Source organism: Nicotiana tabacum, chromosome 21, assembly GCF_000715075.1.
Source record: "Nicotiana tabacum cultivar K326 chromosome 21, ASM71507v2, whole genome shotgun sequence".
NCBI classification, from domain to species: domain Eukaryota; kingdom Viridiplantae; phylum Streptophyta; class Magnoliopsida; order Solanales; family Solanaceae; genus Nicotiana; species Nicotiana tabacum.
The window spans coordinates 36,385,554-36,392,020 of NC_134100.1; the positions used below are offsets into that span (position 1 = coordinate 36,385,554).

The 6,467-nt window shown below is 36.8% G+C and overlaps 1 pseudogene; it reads right to left on the minus strand.

Moving 5' to 3' along the window:
- Window positions 1-1,386: 1,386 nt before the first annotated feature.
- LOC107815779 (uncharacterized protein C16G5.07c-like) lies at window positions 1,387-5,916 on the minus strand (annotated as a pseudogene).
- Between the last annotated feature and the right edge of the window lie 551 nt (window positions 5,917-6,467).

Here is a 6,467-nt window from a genome sequence, read left to right on the forward strand (position 1 = left end):
AAATGGAGGGTCCGCTTCAGTTCCGGGTCAGGCCCTCCTCTTGCTTCATATTGTTTGGTTAATGTTTCTTGGTATTTATTTTCTAGTCGGGCTTCTTTAATTGATTACAAGTTCTTTTTGTTGTTGTATATATGAATGAAATTCACGATTGGTTGGTTTCAGAGTTATCATTGTTTATTGTTGGGAATTCAATATAATTCTTGGAGATTCAGATATTTTTTGCATCTTGGTCTTCTTTAGTTCTTTTAATTTCTAGTTCAATTGTCTTTAGAGGCAGATTTAAGATTTGAACTTTATAGGTTCCAGTTAAGAGTTCTAGCAAACTCATTTGATTTACTGGGTTTGAAATCAGTTATTTATACTTAGTGAATTCTTTTAACACGTATACAGGGTCTAAGCTAAAGCTGTTGGGCTTGGATGAACCCATAAGTTACCCTCTACATACTGATTGCCTTTGTTTCATCATATGGATAATTCTATATAGAGCCTGAATTATTAAATGTAATTGTACTTCTTGGTTTTGTTGGAAGCAAGAGCAAACCTTGTTAAGTAGGAGATTTTCATTACTTGAAAATTTTGATAAAGCAGAGCTTTTGCTGCGAGATTCTTAATCTAAGATTGATATTGGACACGTCGATCGGCAGCTCTATATCCCCCTTTTAGCTTGTTATCAGCTAGTTCTTACTGTAAAGTCAGAGAGAATGCAACAAATACTCTTGGCTAGACTTCAAGAAATGATTGGGGAGGAATTTCCATTGAATTAGAATCTTCTGTAAGAGTTTAATGGGCACGTCGATTAAACTTGGGGCTTAGGCAGGCTAAAACGGGTTGAGTTAATGAAAAAGTATGACTCAACACGTCCAAAGTATGCTTAGGCTAAGATTGGTCGAGCAATGGATCAAACCCAACCCATCCAACATAAAAACATTTTTTCAATTCTTTTCAGCTTGCTGTAATTATCTGTCTTTTCTTCTGATGAAGTGATCTCTGTTTTACGTGCTTCACGGCTAGAGAAATTTGTGATCAGTTAATTTTGTGTTATGTAGTTATTGCTTGTTGAGATAAAAAAAGTTAAACAATGATTAAGATAATCTTTGCAGCTAATTTATAGTTCAAGGAAGTTTATGATCTACAAATGCAATTTCTTTCCTTGCTGGAGGATGGGGGTCAGGAGTCTGGTGATATTCTCCCTTTATGATTTTCCTTTCTTCTTTTGGTTGGTGGTATAGGGGGGGATTCCTTTGTTTTTTTTAAGCTGCTAAATGACAAGCTCTCATGTCGACTAACATTATTGAAATATGTTGCAAGTTTTTCCTACTTAATCACGATCCTAACAGGAGGTACACTTGAAAGATTAATTAGATACTTCTTTTGTTTTCATAGGTTACAAATAAATTGAAAAGGCTGGGTTTCTTCTTATGATTCCTCCGGTGATACTTTGCTACTAGAGCAGATTATCCAATGGGATTGAGTGGATATTTGATGGGTGCTTGAAGTTATTGCCTGTAACGACAACATGCTCTTGATTTTCTTTTCTTTTTATCCTTTCTTGGGACTTTCTAGACCCCCCTCCCTGGTTGCTTGAAGTTATTATGTTACAATTTCTACCTCTCAACCCTAATGTGTCTCCTATACTAGATGTGAGGACTTGTATAATTTACTAGCATAAGCTAGATCTTCCCTTTGTAGTTCTATTGAAGAGCCACTTAGTTACTTAATGTCCACCCCCAGTGCCTTTGATGATGACAAAGGTGTTATGTCCAAATGAAGGTCATGGGTAAATGATAACAACAACAATAATTACAATTACAATAACACGAAGAGCCATATTAACAATAACCTTAACCATATCATCATCATCACTATCAAGTATAGAAGATCCTGATGTTTTGACCATGCACTAGATAAACTCGTAGAGGCTTGAAGATTTTTTTTGTATTTTTTTTTTATTTTTTTGTTGATGAGATCATAGGGGCTTGTAGATTATTATTTTTATAAGATTGTAGGGGCTTGAAATTGTGTTTCTTCCTCGGTTCGGGACACTTCACATCGGGGCATTATGTCATTAAAAGTTGCCCTTCATGCTTGCTAGTTCAAAATTGCCTCTAGATCTCTTGCATCAAAATGTGAATCTATTGCATTACTTTGAGTGTCAAAACATTCAGCTGCATTTTCTAACTCTTCTTTAGGACACTAAAAACAAAACTGCGTATATATTACTTTTATTCAATTTCTAGGTCTGCGTTCTCCGTAAGTTGGATGGAATTGTTGAGTTCTCTAAATGTGTAATAATGAGGTGGATATTATACCTACCTCATTACAAATCTAGGGGCGAAACTTATGATTTATTTAACTGTTCAGCAATGCCGTTAAATCGCCATATGAGGTAGTTTTCTTTGATAACCGAAAGGATACTTTACGGAGGCAGACGGAATTACTAGTTCTACTTTTAGACATAAATTCAAATATAAAATGCAGAAATCAGATGTCAAAAGCTTATAAGAAGAGCTGGCAACAAAGTTACTTGGAACTTCTCAAAGACAAAAGAATGTTGAGCGTAAAAAATGATTTCAAGGGCTTTTCTTCCGCTAACATAGCTGCCCCTTTGCAAAAGCTTCATATGCAATGTTGCATTCATTCTCAGTAACACAATCAGCGGAACAATGGTGCAAGCAAGTCCATGTGAAAAGAATAGGCATCCTATCATTGACCAGATCTACTCAAGACTAGAGATGTGTGTAAAGCTAAATAATCCAGAATGGATAATTAAAAGATAAAGCTACCGTATAAACGAGTCCAACAAAGCACTCAATGATCCTTCTCGCTATCTTCGTCAATCGATTCAGCAGATGAATCACTCTGTGTCAACTCAGCTTGAGAGGTCTCTGGAAACTCAACGCCGGCATTCTTGCCCGTTAAGTTTTTGTATATGTTGAGAGCTTGAGCCACCATGCTGGCAGGATTAGAAGCATTTGTAGGAAGTAACAGTGTTGTGCCCTTTAACATTGAAAAGAGAAGAAGAGAAAATAAAAATGATTTGAAAATCAGTAACGTATGATGATGGACTAAATTAGAAGGTTTCTGTCATGCTTCACCTCCTTTGCAATGTTACTGAAGGCTTGGATGTACTGCTCCGCAATCCTCAAGCTTGCTGCCTACAAAACCCAATAATAAAAAAAGCTATGAATGACGATGCAGATTGCCATTGATGTAATGTAATATTACAATTCCAAAGTTAAATGAATGAATTTAATCAAGCATATCTTTATCCAAAATCTTGTTACATGTCATGGAAAAAGAGTTGGACATGAATTTAATAATCTCACCTCTGCACCTCCATGCTCTTTAAGGGTTCGTGACACCAAGGCAATTCCTTTTGCTGTAGCTTGTGCTCTAGAGGATGGCTTCAGCTTCACCTGATTCATCAGAGACAGAGTATGGGTGAGGAGAATCAATAAAAATAAGTTTGATGATCTCAGAAACGAAATAAAACTGGCTTCACAAATGTGCTTCCTGTTACAAATGTTATATGTACTAATACTGAAACCTCTAGGAACCAGATTAAAGAATCAAGGATACAAAAGAACAATGATGTTCTATTACTAACCTTGTGCTCTGTTAACCTGGTCCATCCTCGCCGCTTCAGAGGCAAGGATCACCGAGCTCTTCCTTCCATCTGCAATATTTATATTTGCCTACCTCCTAAAATATAGCACTATGATACGTAGGCAATCCCCATAGGATTTGATCATACACTAGAAAAGAGAAAAAGAGAGAAAACAAGAAGCTTCTTCAGCATCTCTTGCTCACGAGGAAGCTTTGATTTTACATGTGTATACTCATATCATTAACGTATTACAGTTATAGGCTAAAGATGAAGTTAGGACAGAATGAATGCAGTATATTAGCTTAGCTGTTCAAAGCATGCTCCTCCGCATTGTTGCTCAAATTAAGGAGAGGAACGGACTATTACCTTCCGACTCCAAAACCTGAGCCCTTTTTTTACGTTCTGCTTCTGCCTGCATCTCCATAGCTGCCCTAACCCCAGGTGGAGGAGATATATCCCCTGAAGAGGAAATATTAATACATATTCAGCAATGAAGAGCCATAAAATGCTTTTGTAAGGATGAAGAAATCAGCAGACAGCAGACAGCAGAGCAGAACAGGCTCAGCCCCTATGTACTTATTTCATAACGAAGACAATTCAAGCCCCAGTCTTTTGCAGCATCATTAATGGCCATCTGCAAGAAACACAATGTGACAAGGCTATAAAATTTTAAAGTGCAATAACAAATAGCCAAACGGTATTGGTGAAGGAAAAACTGAATGGAACGAGGCTATATCGATAAAATACTACTCGTAGTATGTACTTACCACAATCTTGTCATTCAAAGTGTCCCTTTCCTCAAAGGTCTTGTCGAGGGTGATCTTACCAAGCTCACTTCGCATTGTTGTCTGTGCTAGTTGAATTACCGCATACGACGGATTCTCAACTCCATATGACGCCTATTTGGAGTCCACTGTCTATAATTGCACAACAGCAAAGCAATCACATTATTTTATATTTATATGCACTGACGACATCATAATAAGTAACAACAGAAAATTACATATATAATATATAAACATCAATTAGTAACTCAAGTTAAAATGATAAGTAACAACACATTATAGCAGATCTGATCACCTAATCAGTTTATGTTCATAATAAGAAGTAGGGATTAATTAACCTTGACATAGAGGACACCATCAATCGAAATGCCGACATTGTCCTTGGTAATGGCGGTCTGATCAGGTATGGGAATAGCCTCTTCCTTGAGTGAATGCGCATATGCAATTCTATCAATGAAAGGGACCAATAGGTGAAGTCCAGGTGTCAATGTTTTTCACATATTGCCCAAACCGCTCCACAACATGCGCCTTTTCTCTGGTACTACGTGAACTCCCCAATTTACCGGCGCCCGTACATAATACCTTCCAAAGGAAACATAAATCACTCACTACGAACAAACTTTTCATTAAGAAAATACAATGCAAATATTTTACGTACTTGGCGTAGGGATCGCGAGAACTAAAAAAATGGCGTGTGGAAGTGAAGGAATAAGGGGATAGTTGACGTGGGGGGAGCTGATTGGAGAGAAGAGAAGATTGTTTTGTAATTAGAGAATTAGGTGCTGTGGAGATTGCTCTGGAAGTCATGATATGAGGTGAATGAAGTTGCTGATGATTTAGCTGCCGAAGCTTGTTCATTGAGCTTGATTTTGCCATGTTCCTTATTCGTATTCCAGTTGATAATTATGAATTTTGGAGCAGTAGTAAGATCGATGGAGAATGGAGAGGAGGGTTTTATGGTGTATACCTAAAACCCCTTGCTCAAGTTATTAGTTATTCTGTCTTGTTCTTCAAGACTCTGGTGTTTTAGTACCCTAGCCAGTGATGAATCCCCATGTATTCAGTGTCTGGTTCGATAAACTAAATAAACTTATTTATATTTATAAAAACTAAAAGGTAGTACGTACTTTAGTTGATTTTTCAAATTTTAATTTTTGGTGGACGGACTTTCGGTGAAATTTAAATCTTATACCTAAGTGGTGCAGATCGTGGATTTTATAACAGTGATAGAATTATAAATATTTAAAACGAACTTGAGGAAAAAAAGAAAAGAGGGAAAATCTTAATGCTACTAGGTCAAACGTACGTTTCTTGGTTTGCTGATGCACTTTCGTTAAGGGGTTCAAAAACTAAAAAAGTTAAAAAAGTTATAGCTAGCGGGAATAGCTAGACTCACATCCCATGGCTTCTTGTGAACCCAACATTAGCTATCTGTTTTATGGCATGTAACAATGTCCAAGTGCAAACCGACATATTAAAGTATGACTGTGCATCTTCATTCAAATTAGCTCCAAATTTGGACATTCACAGCTTGCTTGGCGTGTATTTAATTAATGATAGTGGATTGTTGGACGACTAAGCTACGTGCTACATTGGAACCTCAATCTAAATTACAACTGGAAAGCCAACTTTAGGTGGACACTATGATCAGAAACTCATTAATTAAGCGGAGCACAGGCAAATTGCAGGGAGTCAGTCTACAAACGAAGTAATTAATTCCAAGCTTGGCGCATCAGACTGTGGGATTATAATCTACTACAAGAGCACGTTTCTGGTTCAAATTTTGTATGTAGTGCTAAATTTTTATATATATATATATATATATATATATATATATATATATATATATATATATATATATATATATATATACACACACACACACACACACACACACACACACACACGTCGAGATGATAATACTTCAATCAAAGGGTATCTGCGTGACGACAGGTCGAGGTCCGAAATAAGGGCGTCAAGCTTCGAGCTCTAAGACCGATCAATGACAAGCTCAGTATCATTATCGAGCTCATATCCAAATCGAATTACGAGGCAAAGCGAAGATTATCGAAGAT